An 18,398-nucleotide genomic window follows, 5' to 3' on the forward strand; every position below is an offset into this window, starting at 1 on the left:
TTATTGTTTGAAATTTAAGAATTTTATGAATTAATAAAATTATAAGGATGTTGTTATTAATATTTATTGATTTGAATACACCAATAAACGTGCCACGGCCAATTTTTTGCCAACAAGTGGTTTTGAGTTATTTAAATAGGTACTTGACTTTCTGGTATTCGGGGAGGGTAGGTGCAGCCTGCATTCCCATGTATCCAAAAAATCTCTAATCTTGTTCCCAGTGCACTACATTGTGGCCTCATCATACACACTGGCTCTCCAGCTGTGGCTAAGCAAAATAAAGGCAGCTTACAGGGAAAATTAAAATTTTTTTGGCTTTATAAATGCAATTATTGCTGCAGCAGATTCTAGAGATGGTACAGATCTGCCACTTTACAGGTAGACTAAGGGGACCCCCCCAGGCACTATATTGGAAGGATTTTTTCATTTTTATGCTTTCACTTTAAAAATCAAAAAATCACTGCTCACTTAAAAATTACGTTTTTCACAAACATTTTATATTGATACATGTCCCCCAGGGCAGGACCTGGACTCCTATAACCATTGTATACCCAATTACTTGCATATAAGCCTTCAAAATGGGGACTTTTGATTTTTGACTTTCAGGTCCCATTGTCTTTAATGGGGTTCGTTATTCGGGTCTGAACATTCACAGTGTTCAAAAGTTCTGGTGCGAACCGAACAGGGGTCCATTCGGCCCATCCCTAATCATAGTCAGTGCAACTATTTTGTGCTCAGACAGGGCTGCGAGGGCTGCCCTCTCATCCCTTTAGTTGCTAAAAAATCCAACAAGTGACATTGTCATATGGAGGTATTGCCTGACCTGTCTTTACCAAGCCCCTGTGCAGTTCTAATTTTTCAGTAACTAAAAAATGAGTTGGCATCCCTAAATGAGTGTATATGGCAGACACAGAGCTTTGTCCAAAGGTAGATATCACAGTATGAATAGAATTCACTAAGGACCTCATTGTTATAGGATCAGCTAAGCACTGCTTTCCGTTTTGCCTGGAAAAAGCAATGAATATCATTGTGCAACCTAGACTATCTATGGTAAACATTACTGCATTATACCTTTAAGCACTGAAGAGCAGGCCAAAAAAAAAATTCCATTTTTGTATTTTAAGCAGACATCCGTATTACAATGAATACTGCTTGGAAGAGCTGAGATCTAAGCTTTATTCATCTACATAGTGTCAGAAACTGTAATTTCCATTCCTTTGTACAGCAGCAGGTAGCATGTTGAATACAGGCAGCACCTTCGTGATTCCAGCATTGTATTTTAGTCAACTCTACATCAGAGAGCTGCCTAAGCTCAGCACTGATAACAAAGCACGATCACTTTCAATGTGACAGAGAGCAATGACATATCAACAGTAGAACTTAAACGAAAAGCCACATTTACTTTAACCAGGTTTCATTCAGCTTTACATTTTTTTTAATTAAAACTTGTTTCTGCTTTGAAAATCGTATTGCAATCATCTTTTATGGTGCTAAGCTGCAGTCCTGTACAGCCAAGAGATGTTATATCATGGTGACTACAATAGACATCTTTTTGTTCATGAGAGATTAGGCTTTCAGAATTTGGACACAGTAAACAGGTACTTTTATAAAAATAGTGTGTGACAACAAATCTTTTTTTTTTCAATTAGGATAGAAATTAATATATAATATATGCTATTGTGTGAAAGGTCTTGTAACCAAATGTATACTGTGGATAAATAGCTAGTACTCTTATCTTTCTGTATTGAATATACTGAATTCTGAGATCCAATTCTAGCAAGAACATTTTTTAGTTGTGTGTGTATTCATATACAATTTTATCTTTCATTTCCTCTCAACAACTGGGAGTGCTGGAGCAGCCTTTTATAATAAAAGTAGTAGTAAACAGCAAAAAAAAAAAAAAAAACACAAAAATGGTTCCCTGCAGGATAATGTCATAATGTGCTAGTATGGATCGCACATTGTCTGCCTGAGGCATACCATCCATTGCGAGCACAGTGCTCATGCACTAGTGCCATCACTGACATCTACAAAAATAAATATCTCCTAAACAGTGCTAGTTTAGGAGATATTTACTATTCCTACAGGTAAGCCTTATTGTAGGCTTACCTGTAGGTATAAATAGAAAAGCGGACTTTACTACCCCTTTAAACCAGCTCCAGTGGACTAATAAAATGGCATATGTGCATTGGTATACCTTATATAGCAGCCTGTATCTAATAGCAGAAGCCATAGAGGTTGGCAGCTGTAGAGGCTGAGAGGCATTTTTGGATGTGCTTATCACTACCTGTAACCTATGCAAATGGTTAGTTATGACCAGGCAGTAACACCTAACAGAATTTTTTTTAATGAGCAGGGCCCTCTGATTCCTCCTGTATTAAATTGTATTGTAACTGTACGGTTTGCCCTAATGTTGTAAAGTGCTGTGCAAACTGTTGGCGCTATATAAATCCTGTATTATAATAATAATAATAGAGCATATGTCAAAAGTTTGACAGCCTAAAATCTAAGGTATTAGATAGATAGATAGATAGATAGATAGATAGATAGATAGATAGATAGATAGATAGATAGATAGATAGATAGATAGATAGATAGATAGATAGATCGATCTATTTTATCACAAAATATAAAAATGTAATCCAAGATATTGATTCTTATGCATACCATGCATAAGTACTTACTTGTAAAAAATAAGCTTATTCCTTATTCTGTATTATACCAGCACTAAGTATACATTTCCTATTGATTCTTAGTTTGTACACATATGCAAGATTGTTATCTAGCACTTGGATATTTCTCCCCTTATATAGACTGAAAGTGAGGAAAAATCTCCAACAGCTGTTTTGGGTTCAAACTTTCCCTACTCACTATAGAATAGTGTTTTTATTGCTATCTTGGAGATTTTTTTTCCCCCCTCACTTCCAGTCCCATTGTTTGTAGATTCATTTTAAAGTGTATGTTCCCTTAACATTTCATATTCCTGATATGTGATTGTGTACCATGTACTTGTGTTCTCTTTGTATTGCTTCCTTTGTATGAAATACATGTTGATCCTGCCAGTCTTATGGCTTTCCTATTTCAAACTGGCCACACTAGGCATGAAAGTATATCAACCTCAGTGTGGTCAGTTTTCTTCTTTGTATTTGACCTATTTTTAAGTAAATAGGCCACTTAGTAAGGTGAGAGCAAAGACTGAATGGTGGTGGCACTCCCTGCACTTTTTTAGTTCACCATAAGGATGCATGAGGATTACACATCACAGTATCCAGTTAAAATATGTTAAAGACACTTATATTATTGAACACTTTTTTCACTTAAATTTATGAATTTACGATTTAGTCTTATGTGTGGCTATCTGCTGTTCATATCATATAATGGTTTTGTGAACACATTGCTGATATAGGTATTAGTCATTTGGATTTGATTTATAATCATCAATTTCTTTCTACACTTACGCAAGAGATGTGACATACGTTGTTATTAACATAGAGTGGCCATCGTGTTGCACTACACTTTTTGATTTTATATTATCACAGAGGGTGTGGGAATACACATTACAGTTTGAGCAGCAACCATTTTTTCAAGTTTTTTTCTGTTTTGTTTCGCATTACATATAGTTGTATTATACTGAGAGGATTGTGCAGAGGATGCCCCCAGATTAAGGGTTCACATGAAATTTAGCTTTGTCACTGTATGTATTTATTATATACTTGTGTTAGCACCCCACACATGAAAAATTGCTATTATAAAAAAAAAATTGAGGAAAAGAAAACTATTTAAATGTTAAGAATCATACTGTAACAAATCATTTAATACTTTGCAGAAATGTTTGTTAGATGGAAAAGATTGGTGGTGAATATAACATTATGTTATTCTATATTACATTTCTACAACTGCTGTTTATAGTGATTACTAAGAAACCCCTTTTTTCTCCAAATAATTAGTTTTAGGATGGTCTGGTTACATGAAACTAGAAACTATACTGCTAATCAGCAGTGAAATTAGCAATGTTTAGTGCTGGTTTACTGGGTCTTTCTTGGTAGCATTTACACCAATTAGAATTAGTTACATAAAATGAATCACCTTCATCTTTAAGGTAAGATTTCGACTTTTGAGTGGTTGCAGTTTGCTATTTATAACGCATAATGTATGGTGAACATTGCTGCATTGCAGATGGAAAAATGGGACCTTAGTTTGTCATTTCAACTTGAGAAGACTAATGGAAGGTTCAAATATTTTCATTGGCTTTTAAATGACCCATGATGTCCATCCAAAGTAATAAGCTAAAACATTTAAATTGCTTGGTGGCTTTGATAAAATACTGCATATCTGCGGCACAACATAAAAAATCCTGAGCAGTCAATAAGCAAATGAGAAAACAGAAGAATAAGAAAACTCCAAGTCTAATGCCGCGTACACACGGTCGGACTTTTCGTCTACAAAAGTCCAACGGACGCCGACGGACTAAAGCTGGCTGGTAATCCGATCGTGTGTGGGCTTCTCCGGACTTTCAGCAGACTTTTTCAGCCTCAAATCCGACGGACTTTAGATTTGAAACATGCTTCAAATCTTTACGTCGTAACTACGACGGACCCCGAAATCCGCTCATCTGTGTGCTAGTCCGACGGACAAAAACCCATGCTAGGGCAGCTATTGGCTACTGGCTATGAACTTCCTTATTTTAGTCCGGTGTACGTCATCACGTACGAATCCATCAGACTTTTGTGTGGTCGTGTGTAGGCAAGTCCGTTCGTTAGAAAGTCTGCTGCAAGTCCGCCGAAAGTCCGCCGGAAGTCTGTCGGACAGGCTGTCGGACTTTTGTAGACGAAAAGTCCGACCGTGTGTACGCGGCATAAGTTTTTCAGTAAAGTGGTCCTGATTCACATCTTTAAAAAAGAATAAATATAAACACCAAAAAATATATAAATAAATGTCCTATCCTTAAAGCACAGCTCTACCCTAAACATTTTATTGTTTGGATAGTATGGGAGGGTTAGAACCTCTGTCAACTTTGTATTGGTCACATAAGGGCTAGATGTGGAAAAAGCAAAGCACCAGAACCAGAATCAGGGGTTGAAAGAGCCCCCTCTTCATCAGGGCTGCAAATACCAAATATAAAGTTGTCACCAGTATTCAAGATTGATCAGTGTGCCTTCATTGTAAAATACCAAATAAAAACATGTTGGGAATATTACACTCTAAAACAACATATAGAAGAATACACAATGCAGTGTTAGGGCATATAATAAATAAATATGATATGATAATATAATAAGAATATAATTTTTATATAATAAAAATGAAGCTTGTATGGAAAGTTCCTTAGTTCTATTTTAATTAGAAAATTGAATACTTTCATTTATCATGTGTAGCACTGATAAAGGGGAACCCTTTAACCCCCCCCTCCCCTCACACACACACACACACGCACACTTCCATCACGTCCAAATGTGTTGCTTTTTTATGATACCATATTTTAAATAAAATGAAATCTGAACTGGACACATTCTAATACTTATTTTAGTTAACAGCAAAGCCACCAGTCCTGGAAGAGGACCCCTAAAAAGTTGTTGAGGTTGCGTTTTAATGTCTTCATCAGCTGAACAATGTAAAAAATGATATAATAAATGTTTGATTGATCATGCTGAAATTACAAGGATAATGAGTATAGACAGTTTTTGTGAACTAGATGGACACATGCCTGCAGTTAAAGCAAAATATCACTGCCTCTTCCTAACAAGACTAAGTCAATAAAGTGCAACTGATGTTCTTTTGTTGTGCAAGGTATAGTATGGCTGACAACCAACCAGTTGTCAGTTGTTTGGAGTCTGATCAGTATAAGAAGAAATTTTAACAATTTTGTTTATATAAGTCATTAACAGGTTAGTTTTTATTTTTTTAAACATACCTCTAGAAATTACACCAATTATCATATAACTATTGTTAGGTAAAATTAAACTTTGTGCCTACACTAATAGAAAAAAAAGTTCATATGTATAATTTGTGCTCTGTTGTCAATTCCAGATTTTACAGGCAAACTATCAGGTAGAAACAAAAGCTCCATCCCTTTAGCCAGTCCCATCTTGTTCTACATGCCCAGCAGCAATTCTCTCTAGATCAAACTTTTCAGCCAGATTGGCACAGGATCTGGTTTCCCTTGAATTATTGTCCATTTTTGTCCAGGGAGGCTCATTTTTGATCATTCTCTCATCTTTAACAACAATATGGTTTCTCTCAGGTAAAATTTTATAAATATCTGCAAATCTGACATTTCTATAGATCTCAGTATGCCCTTAAACTAGAGAAACCATACACTGATTTTGAGAATATATGGCTTCCTTCTCCAAGAGATAAAGGCATTATCTTGATCCTACATAGCTATATTAATGGTCTACATCTCCCAGTAACACCTCCTTGATGATTCACTGTGAAATTGACTGGCTGAATTTGCTCTTCAATATGCATAAAAGCACACACTCTATAGCTGTAAAATAAACGGTTATTGAACCACACATTCAGATAGGGGTACGTTTCTTTACACTTTTTGGAACTGTAAAGCTTTAAAACTCATTTGGCAACAAGCGGCTATTAAAACAACCCAAATTAGTGGAGTACATCTTACATTGACCTTTACAATGTGCCTTTTCTTCACTAAATTACCAGATGTATCTCCCCCTTGGTAGAGATTGACTCACACCAGTGCCATTACAGTGTGCCTTTCTTATTCTTTACTCCCTCAGTGTTGAAGGACATAGTTAGATCTCTAAGACCCCTTTCACACTGAGGCATTTTTCAGGTGCTTTTGGGCTAAAAATAGCGCCTGTAAAGCATCTGAAAAACGGCTCCCCTGCAGTCTCAGTGTGAAAGCCTGAGTGCTTTCACACTGAGGCGATGCGCTGGCAGGACATAAAAAAAAAAACTCCTGCAAGCAGCATCTTTGGAGCGGTGAAGGAGCGGTGTATACACCTCTCCTAAAACGCCCCTGCCCATTGAAGCGCCGCTGAACCGCCAGCAAAGCGCTGCTGCAGCGGCGCTTCGTGGGTCATTTTAACCCTTTTGCAGCCACTAGCAGGGGTTAAAAATGCCCCACTAGCATCCGAAAACCTCTGCAAAAACAAAATAAAAACAAAATAAAAATAGCGGCGCTTTACCGCCGACAACACCCCCAGTGTGAAAGCAGCCTTAACGAAACATCCCTGATGGGATTGATTTGCTTGTTCTTTTCCTTTTTTTATTGAAATGAAAAATTATAGAGCTATGCTATATATTTTTTGTATATATTTTATATGATGTTTATGATACTTTCTTATATTTCTTATAGCGCCAATAAAAATTCTTTGTGATAAAAAAATGTAGTCTATGAAGGTATCCAGTAACAGCGGACTGTCATTTAACACATGAACTATTCTCCTGGTGAATAATTGAAAGAAAAAGTGCTTGTGACTAGTATTGACTGCACTTCATCCACTTGGCCATACATAAGTGCAGATAATCAGAAGCATTAGTGAAAGAAGCAGCATAAGGGCTTGTGTTAATGGGCTTTGGACTTCTATTGATAACCAAATGCAGCTTGATTTTGACATCAGATTGAAACGTGAGATCGTTCAGAATATACTGAAAGGTGCATTAAATCTATGACTTCCTTCTGACCTGCGATTGACATGCTTGAAGGTGCTTATGCATTTCAACAGACTTGTAAAGGGAGGAGAAGCAATTATGGCACAAGAAAAAGACCATTTACACAGGCACTAATAAACTTTGCCTTTAAAATCCATTTCCAACCATTTTAATTTAAATAGAGTAGAGGGAGTTCTCCTTGACATCCACACAACACAGAACACAACACGACAGGCATGCATGGCAATAAACCCATTGTTGGAAGTTCCAACCCTTCTTCAAAAAAATATGTTTTGTGTCCTGGCTGGAAAGATTTCCTATTATTTCCTGCCCCAAAACTACCAAAATGAATACAGACAGAAATGTATATATATATATATATATATATATATATATATATAATATATTTATATATATATATAAACTTTGACAAAAGTTTTCATTCCTCTACGTTCCAATCAATAAAAAACCTTTGGCTTGAGTTGGGCTTCAAGCATTGGTGCATGGTCACTTCTGAGCCCCGCTCTGTGTCTATAAAACACACAGCGCTGTGGCCCGGCACCGCCCTCCACTCTCTCCACATTGGCTAACTGGCTGCTGCTGCTGTCTCAACCATTGAGGAATAAGAGACCCAAGAGGTGCTCATGTCTTTTGCATATTGCTGGATCGAGAGGGAGCTCATGTAAGTATTGTGGGGCTGAGGGGGCTGCTGCACATGGACAGAAGGTTTTTAGCCTTCATGCAAAGAATGCATGAAGGTAAAAAACCTTGAGCCTTTAACACCAATTTAAAGCTCCATTCACACTTGTGCACCCAGTGTGAATGGAGCCTTAGACTGGATTTACACTGCTGCAATATGATTTTGATCTGACTTTCAGTGCCATTATGTAGTGCTACTTGGATGCAACTTGAATGCAACATTGATAAGGTTTGCATATTTTATGGGGCCAAAATTGCACTGGAATTGCACCAAGGTAGTATAGGAACCTTTTACAAAATTACTCTGTGCTAAGCCGCAATAATGTGAATGTACACTATTGAAAACACTGTGATTTCCTTTGTCCTGCAATTCTGTGCTCAACTCAAGTCACATCTGAAATCGCACTAGTGGGAACCTGGCCTAAGAGGCTGTTGGCACTGCTCTTAGAAGTTGTTGACAGACAGAGCTACAGAAATATTCACTGGAAGAGCAATTTGTCAGATTTATGATAGATATTCTATTTTTGCTTCCTTCTCATTCCCTCAACTACTCATCAACAGTATGTTTTAACACCAAGGTTGTAGTTACTTACCATATTAACACTTATAGGCCAGGGCAGCAGGAGGGAGCACAGATTTTTACAATTTAAATTATAATAATTTTACTATAGGAAGGAGGGGTTCCAGGGGATTTTGAGATGAGTATAAATACTCACAATAGTTTAGAAAACATGAAACCATCTCTCCTTTCTCTTGTTTGGTTGTCTGATGTCTAATAGTACCATTCTAGAAGAAAGACTGTCTGAAAAAATTGCATGACACAAGACATCAAAAGGGTGTCATCATTTCGGTCTTCTAAATACACTATCTTCCTGTGTACCATTACATCTAATACAAATTACAAGAGATGACATTCACTTCAATATCATGGTGGATATGTTTCTTCTTTTTCTATCAAAAATGTTTGCTTCAGAGAAATAAGAACTTAACAGTACATAAAGCAAAGCATAAATATATTTTTCCACAAAAAATAGTTTATTAAAGACAATTGTTTTTATTTTGCACAACCCTAAGGCATCGTCAGGGCTGGGCTCAATTTACTTTAAACCATTCTTTCCATATTTGCGTATCAAACTTTTTACTGGTACCACATCTGCTAGCTAGTAAGGATTCATAAACATAGTGGGAACGAGTAGTCTTGAATACTTCAGAAGCATTGGGTGCCTTATCAGATTTCCAGTGTTTCGCTATCAATGATCTAGCGACCAGAAGAATGTGTGTAGTCACAACGCAAAAGTCAGGGGGGACGTTTTCAATGCCTATGTTCAGTATTGCCAAACTTAGGTTAGGGGATGTCAAGATCCCTGTAATGTTCAAGATGGAGAGGAATATGCTGTGCCAGAATATGCAGGGCTTGGAGTGTGCCCCTCCACCACTGTTATGGAGACAGGTACGTGGTCAGACCATGAAATGTCATGGTGGAAGAGGACACTACCTGTAACAGCATTTTGTCAACCAATATCAAGTTGATTATTGAGTATGAGTTATGTCTGGATGAGTGGAAGGTGTAGTCTTGTTCATTTGAATGTTGGCATCTCCAGACATCATAAACATCCCAAGTGTAGAGCAAAGGTTGTAGCATGGGTAGAGGACTTTGGATTTAGAGGTGGTTTCTATTCTGTAACCTGCCGTGAGGTTGTAGTCTCCATACATTACTAAAAAACCTTTTTGGATTGCAGCAATTCTATGAAACAGTTTCTTTAGAAAGCAGGTTTGGTGGGAATTAGGTGTATAGAGGTTCACAATAGTGTAGGGCTTGTTGTTAAGCTCCCCTATCAGGATTAGGTATCTTCCTTTCGGATCAACCTGGGTCTCCTGTAGAGTGAAGGCCACAGAGTCCCCAATATCAATGAGTACGCCCTTTTGTTTCATAGGTGCAAAGGCCAAAAAGATATGAAGAAACTTTTTATGATGAAAGTAGGGAGTATTACAGGCTGAAAAATGGTTCTCTTGTATAAACAGAACATCAGTATGGAGCTTAAGAGTGTCCCTCCAAACTGAGGCTCTCTTAGCTGGGTGGTTTAAGCCGTGTACGTTAAAGGATACTATTTTAAGTACCATAGGTGGAGGGTAGGTAGAAATGCTGATAGTACCTTATTGAAGCTTCAATGATTCCTTGTGAGGTCAATTCCAGAAGGTGGAGAGTGTAGGTAAGACTATATAGACAAGTCCTAGTGGCGGTAAAGTTCATCTCATGAAGGTCAGACCGGTGAGAAAGGGAAAAAAACAGGATGAAAAAAGATAACAAAGTCAAGCAACATGAAAATAAACAGTTCAATAAAAAGGTAGATTCGAACGTGAATCTGGAGGCAGAATAACTGCCCATTACTCAGGAGGGGAAAGTTTGTGCACCATGTGCTCCATATTGCTTCAGAAATCAGGTAGGATGTTATTTATTTTGTGCATGGGGTATTTAAGTGTTTTGCTTTTTGTTTTTCTTCTTACGTGACACCATTTGCCAATCACCCTGGGTGTTCAACCTGGCAAGGGGAGATGAGTTTTCAGGGGCTTGTTCAGGTATAATGTCCAAAGAACGGAGCAATGCTAGACCTTCTTCCAAATTTGTGATCACTGAGGTTGTTTCCATCATGAGTGATTGTTAGTTTTGTTGGGTATCCCCAGCGGTAAACATTACTGTGGTTGCATAATGCCTTTGTCACAGGCAGTAGTGACTTGCGTTTTTGCATCATGTATTGTGAAAGCTCCGCATATAGCTGAATGTTTGAGAATTTTTCAGGAGGTTGCAAATTTTTACGAAAAGAGGTCATGAGCTGTTCCTTTGCATTATAAAAATGCACCCACATCAGAACGTCCCTAGGGATGTTGTCTGGCAGATGGGATGGCTTGGGTAGTCTATGGATTCGATCAACAGCCAAAGCTGATTCAGGTATTGAAGGTAGGAATGCTTTCTTGAGATCCCGGGCATACTGCTGTAGTTGTGCAGGTTGTATGGCCCCTGGGACCCCACGGATCTTTATGTTGTTCCTTCTTGACCTGTCCTTGGAGTCAGCCACCTTAACCTTAAGCCAAATTAGGTCTTTAGACTGATCATTATGGGCATCCACCAGTGAATTATGGGAGGAGGCAAACTTGACCATTTTCTTTCCTATATGATCAGCTCTCCCACTTCAGCTTAAAAGTTGCTCATGCATTTCATCATGTCTGCATGCAGGAAACTGCGGAAGGAGACAAGCATGTCCTTTAAAGTGGTGTCTGAAATGGGCTGGTTGGTAGTGGGGAAAGCATTAATGGGATCTACAAGCTCCCTCGTGTCCTCCATAGAATCCTGACATGTGCTCACCTGCTGGTTGTCTGCATCCATGCTTGGTTTGGATTTTGTTGGACTGGGGAGAGCGGTGTGGAGGCACCAGGAGAGTGTCAAGTAGATCCACCTTGCGAGCTCGGGCTCAGTGTGGCTGAGAGAGAGTCACCGGGTGAAGCTTGAGATCTGTCTTCAGCACCAGCGCCACTTTGGCTTGCATCGCAGGACACCAGTGGGAAGAAATACTGCAGTTTCTTTGGCTGAGATGCTTCTTTTCTCTTGCGAGTCATCTTGGGCGGAAGGTTGATCCTTCAGACAGGTGACAGTGGGTGTAGGATCAGTCAGAGATACCTCAGTTCATGTGAATTCCCATCGCTGGAGCAGTGCAGAGGATTCAAGCGTCCATGCAGCAGCGCGGTAGCTACGCCCCCTCTCCTGCTATTTGTTCTTTACCCCACCAGTTATCATATTATCAGTTATCAGGGGCAACTCTGCTCCTCTTGCCAAATGGATTTATCTGTGCACAACAGTGCAGAAAAAGGCATTGTAAGCCAGTAATGGGGAAAAGATCAGCTGCATGGAGCCTATAGGCAATACTGGTGACTAGTTATTTGCCCTCAATTTGCCTTTTCTGGACAAAACTTCCATAGGTCCTCTTTAAATGCAAATGACAGCTCAGAAGAATCTGAGTTATTTACTCATAAGATGATGCATCATCATTGAGTCCCCAGGCTGGGGGTGTGTTTGAAGTAGTATGAAACTCTCAGCATTTTAACACCTTGAGCTCAATAAAATAAGCATTCCCCAGTAAGCTATTTGTTAAAATCCTACTCCAGTATTTGAAATGTACAACTTTCAATTCTACAAGTTCCTGCTCTTCCTGTGCTGCTTTCCGGAACTTCACTTCCACACAGGAAGGAGCTAATAGTGGATAAAGCAGTCCCCAGCTAGTCTGTTAGTTTGAAAAGAGAAAAGAATGGGAGAAGGATTTGGAGCAGTGGAGTGTTTTGATATCTTAGGTTATGTGGTTGTGTGATCCTATTGATGCACACAGTAGAGGAATACACAACTCTAATCCCTGCATGAAAAGTTGACTCCATAGGATGCTGCAAATAAAAAGGTCTGGAACAGAAAATTTGGAGCAGTAATTATGGCACCAGCTTAATTTGGAACATAGGCAAGGAATAAATGATGAAGAAGTTCCATATTTAGTAGGTGATTAAATCAGCTGCTGAAAGTGCTTAAAAAACTAAAGGTTTAATATCAGTTTAAGACCAAGCTACTGCTGTAGTATAGGCTGTGTGATGTATCAGAGGTTTTGGGAATACAAAGCTAAACATTCAGAATTTTAGATCCTTTGGCAGATAAAAAATAGCTCCCATTTATGTATCTCACTTGTGTGCTGCGCTTCATGTCCATTTGTTTACATTTAAAAATGTTTAACATTTTACTCAACAGGTGAAGATTTACTAAAAGGCATGGAAGTTCTTCATTATTGCTGTGCTACTTCCTACAGGCCACTTAGCTATGCACTTAAAAAAAACATTGGACTTGATAAATATGTCAATCTTCACAAATGTTTTTTGCCTTTTGATTATTTGTGAGCCCTTGAGACTTTTTCTGTAAACATAGTTCTCAGTATAGTCTCTAAAAGCTAAAAATTAAATACCACTGCAATTTCTATACACTCTGTCTTGCAAATATGTTGGCTTTTGAAATGCCATAGGACACATTTTTCATCCAGTGTTGGGCGCTTAGGATGACAACAAACTAGCGGCAGGTGTGTTTTGCTGTAGACAGCTGCTTTTCTGACATGGATAACTTATTTTCATATTAGTCATGGAACATTTGAACCCTTTTTTGTAAACAGAATTTAGTTGAATACATTATTTAAGAAATAGCAAAATACCAGTTAAATATAGAAAATAAAGTGAACAAACTGAAAATGTAAGGCATATAGCATAAAAAAATTGCAATGTATTAAAAGGGGTTTTGCATGTTTCAAACAATAAACTTCATTTGTTAGGTTCTTTTACCTGCTTAAAAAATAACTTATTGGGGGGGGGGGGGTGGCTGCAGAGCGAGATGGATGTGTGAGAGCTGAGCTCCTATCCTCACAGACAAACAGCGGCTAACATCGCCGCTGAAGACGTCTATGACGAAACGCGTACGGCGTCACTACGCACATCACGTGACTTCCAGGAAGCTGAGCGAGTGGGTGGAACGCAACCAGAGTGCAAGCTGTCAACCTACAGCTTGGTTGCCTATACTTTATACCGGCAAGTGCAGCCCCTATGGGGCTAGGCATTACGCTGCATGAACTGCATTTTTTGTCTGTTTGCTTTTATACATTTTTTAAAATAATGTTTTAATAAACTGAAGTTTTGGTAATACTGCACTGTGGGAGCCAATTTCTCTTTTTTATGAGGATTATGAAAATTACATCTATGACAACCCGGATATCCCAAAGCTGCTCAAGGAACACATTACCCCTTTAGGGGTAGTAGGATCTGGTGAGTGGGGACCCTTAAGGGGGAGCACACAAGTCACCTGTCAAGATTCTGTGATCACTAAAGTCACCTGCTACAATTCCTCTAAACACGAACAGTCACCTTCATTGGGATGAATGCACCTATGTTTTCTTTGTATACGGTGTGATAAACTGCATCTTGGTGTAATTTTTAATTTTGGTGCAATTTTTGCATTTTGTCTGTTTTTTGCTGCGATTTTTTGCATTTGTTTTTTTTTTTTTTTTTGCATCTTGGGTTTATATACACCTTGCTTTTATGATTGAGACACTATATGTATACACTTATATGTTTTTGTATATGGTGCGATAATTACATTTTGGTGAGACTTTGGTGCAATTTTTTATAACTTTTTTGTTTTTTGGTGCGATTCTTTGCATTCTTATTTGGATTTGGTTTTTGGGTCCACTCACATCCTGTATTTTGGGTTTGGACACTATACGCACTGTTTTAAGCAGAGGATCACTATACTGTCATGATATTCATGTTAGGATGTTTTATACACTAATTTGTAAGTCATTACATTTTTGGTGATAACTTCTCCTGTGTAGGATTGGTGTCCACACCTAGAGGGTTTTAGTACACACCTACTGGGGTAGGTGAGGTGTGATAACTATTACACTATCACCTTTATGGAAACTGTTTTGTTATAATTTATTCCACGATAACACTGTGTCTTTTAATACTTAGCCACTATAGAGTGATTTGGTAGAGCACTATTTGACATATAGGTAGCGCCACTCGCCCCTTCACATTTTCTTCCTTTCTATAAACAGCGGCTAATAGCAACTTTCCAGAGGGGGTTTTCACCCCAAAATGAAGCGATCTGCACACCACAGCATCGATGACCATGGCCAGGAAAAGAAAAGACCTCAGGAAGCCCCAGAAACTGACAGATTTTGTTTCATGGCAGACACATGGAGGTAGGCAAGATGGCACCGGCCGTTCATCCACCCCAGCCCACAACTCACACTCCACCCCAGCTAACTCTGCATCTGTCAGCAAAAATAGTGGGTTCCCAGACAGCCAGCAATCCTACCCTAATACCCCTCAATCTGCTAGCCCAGCTAAAGCCAAATTCCAGATGGATGGCTCTGGAGGCAGCCCCACAGCTAGCCCCAGCACTGGCTCTGGGGGGGACACTAGAGAGCTGCCTGACAGAATAGAGGTGTTCCTAACAAATAATCAGCCAGTTATGGACACAGTGCTAAAGGACATGTTACTGTCCCTAAGGAGCTCAATCCAAACTGACATGATGTCCTGCATGCAAAAGTTCAATAAGGAGATACAGACTGTAGAATCCAGAGTGGGGCACATAGAAAACAAGATGGGGGAGTTTGCAGATACTGTAAACAATTTGGTAGATGCCCATGATGAAAAAGAGGAGGTAATAGAAGGGCTCAAATCTAAAATGGCTGACATGGAGGACAGAAGTAAAAGGAACAATCTAAAAATCAGAGGGATCCCAGAGTCTGTACAGCAAGGAGACCTGCATGAGTACACCACTACTCTGTTTAAAGAAACCCTTCCTGACCTCACAGAACTAGATGTGATCATAGACAGGATCCATTGCCTGCCTAAACCTTCATACCTCCCCGATCAGATCCCTAGGGATGTAATACTACGGTTACATTTTCACCATGTAAAAAATCAAAAATGTCTGCAATGCACACTAAGGATAATATCCCTCCACAGCATCAAAATCTGCAATTTTTTGCAGATCTATCACAATACACTCTCCAAAAAAGAAGAAGCCTCACTACAATTACCAAAGCCCTCAGGAATCATAGGATCAACTACAGATGGGGCTTCCCTACAAAAATCACGATTACCAAAGAGGGTTATACCTTCACCATAGACTCCCTGGAAAAAGGTCTGTCCCTGCTCAAAGAATGGCAGATACTTCCAGAGCCTGTCAGCAGGCCTGACTCCCCTGGGAGCATTCCCCATGCAGATCCTGGATGGCAAAAGGTAACAGCTAAAAATGCTAAAAGGCACTGAATACAGGAAAACTAATAAGTATTATCTTCTGTTCTATGGGGAGAGTAGCCTCTCTCAGCTCACAAACTCACCCCCCTGATACTACTTGAGCAGCAAAATGCTGCATACGGGTATGCAATACCCATACTTGGATCACAATGTTCACTTGACAAGTTTAAACATGTTATTCAAAGTTCAAGTTTTTATGTTCATAGACAGTTTTATTTTTCTTCTTGTTATATTTTTCCAACACAGAACTTACAGATTACTTTACAGTTCTCAGATGAAGCCACTACTGTTTCTCCCAGGTCAACACCTCCAAAGAGACTTCACCAGCACAGCCTGGCTGGAAAGATGCCTGCACTTCCAAATGTGGTTCTCTGGTCTGCACTAGCACTTAACAATACAATTTATACCAGCTCTGACCACTTGAGGGAACTCTGCACTCACAAAAGAAAAATCCCAATCACTAAAGATAAACATCAACACCCACAAAAAAATTGCAGACACATTTAGCCATTATTATGGATCTCTGTACAACTTGGCAAATGATCCAAATACCATTCAACCGACCCCCAAGGCTTTACAGGGCTTTCTGAAGAAAGTGTCTCTTCCCCAATTAACCCCAACGCAACTACAGCACCTTAATTCTCCCTTCACAAACCAGGAAGTGTCTCATGCTATAGATACGCTACCACTAAACAAGTCCCCAGGTTATGATGGATACATAGGAGAATACTACAAAACATTCAAGTACATCCTCACACCCCACCTAACCAATATTTTCAATGCTGCAGCTGCCTCTTCCTCCTTCCCATCAGAAATGTTGAAAGCACTTGTAATCACCCTACCCAAACCAGGGAAGGAACCATCTATTCCACAGAATTTCAGGCCAATATCATTAATTAATGACGACCTGAAACTCTATGCCAAACTGATCGCACGAAGGCTGATAAACTTACTTCCACAGCAAATACATATGGATCAATCCGGATTTACAAAAGGACGTCAAACCACTGACGCCACTAGGCGCCTAATTAATATAATTGACCACGCAAATCTGAAGGGAACGCCTTCTCTGCTCCTAGCTTTGGATGCAGAGAAGGCGTTCTAATGGATGCATTGGGGATATCTTGCCAGGGTAATGAAGAAGTTTGGATTCCAAAGCACCATATTTTCTGCAATTATGGCATTATATTCCAAGCCCTCTGCCCAGGTTTACACCTCGGGGGCACTTTCCACTCCATTTAATATTACAAATGGAACTTGCCAGGGGTGCCCACTTTCACCGTTAATTTTCAACCTTCTCATGGAACCTCTGACGAGTTACATACGCAACCACCCTCAAATTACAGGACATAGGTTTAACAACTCAACACACACCATCAGTATATTTGCTGACAATGTTATACTCATGATCACAGACGTAGAGACCTCATTAGCCTCGATACATCAAACACTCAAAATGTTCAATGGTATATCCTACTACAAAGTAAACGACACTAAGTCATACATCCTTGGCATCAATATACCTCCTAAAACTAGGCGCAAAATGGAACAATTATACCCATACACGTGGAACACCACCGGTATAAATTACTTAGGCATCACCTCAACACCTAAGACAGAGGAATTGTTCAAAGCAAATTACTCCATATTCTTAGATAAACTACACCCCAAACTCCAAGATTTAGCAAAAACAGAATTATCCTGGTCCGTGAGACCGGCAGCCTTTAAAATGGTACTGCTACCACAATTTATATACCTATTTAAGACCATCCCTATCCCAGTGCCTAACATCTTCTTTATTAAAGCCCAATCTATGATCAACAGATATTGGCACAAATTAAAACATGGTTCCCCCAAAGCCCCGATACCAGATGGAAAGAATTGGAAAATATACAACTTAAAGGTGGCAATCTTTATCACTTTCTTCTTACTAGCCAACAATACACCCCTAGATACGCATCACTTTCTCCCACCATCACAGCATCACTTTATGCCTGGAGAGCTTTGTTAAACACTCCATCTCAGAACTATTACCTCCACGCTATCAATGCCTACCTATAGCTTGACACACATCATACCTGACTTAAACAACTCAAGCTGGGTGGAAAAGGGGATAGAAATAATTGAAGATATGCTGATAGGTTCAACTCCAAAAACCTTCAGGTCCTTACAAATAGAATACAACCTAGCTAACTCAGAATATTACACATACCATAGAATTACACATCTACAATGCACCA

The 18,398-nt window shown here is 39.1% G+C and overlaps 1 protein-coding gene across 32 annotated transcripts in view; it reads right to left on the reverse strand.

Moving 5' to 3' along the window:
* The window catches only part of PTPRD (protein tyrosine phosphatase receptor type D), a 2,697,868-nt gene that overhangs the window by 1,380,043 nt on the left and 1,299,427 nt on the right, over positions 1–18,398 (reverse strand). The window lies entirely within an intron of this gene.

Source organism: Aquarana catesbeiana, linkage group LG01 (genome assembly GCF_042186555.1).
Source record: "Aquarana catesbeiana isolate 2022-GZ linkage group LG01, ASM4218655v1, whole genome shotgun sequence".
NCBI classification, from domain to species: Eukaryota; Metazoa; Chordata; class Amphibia; order Anura; family Ranidae; genus Aquarana; species Aquarana catesbeiana.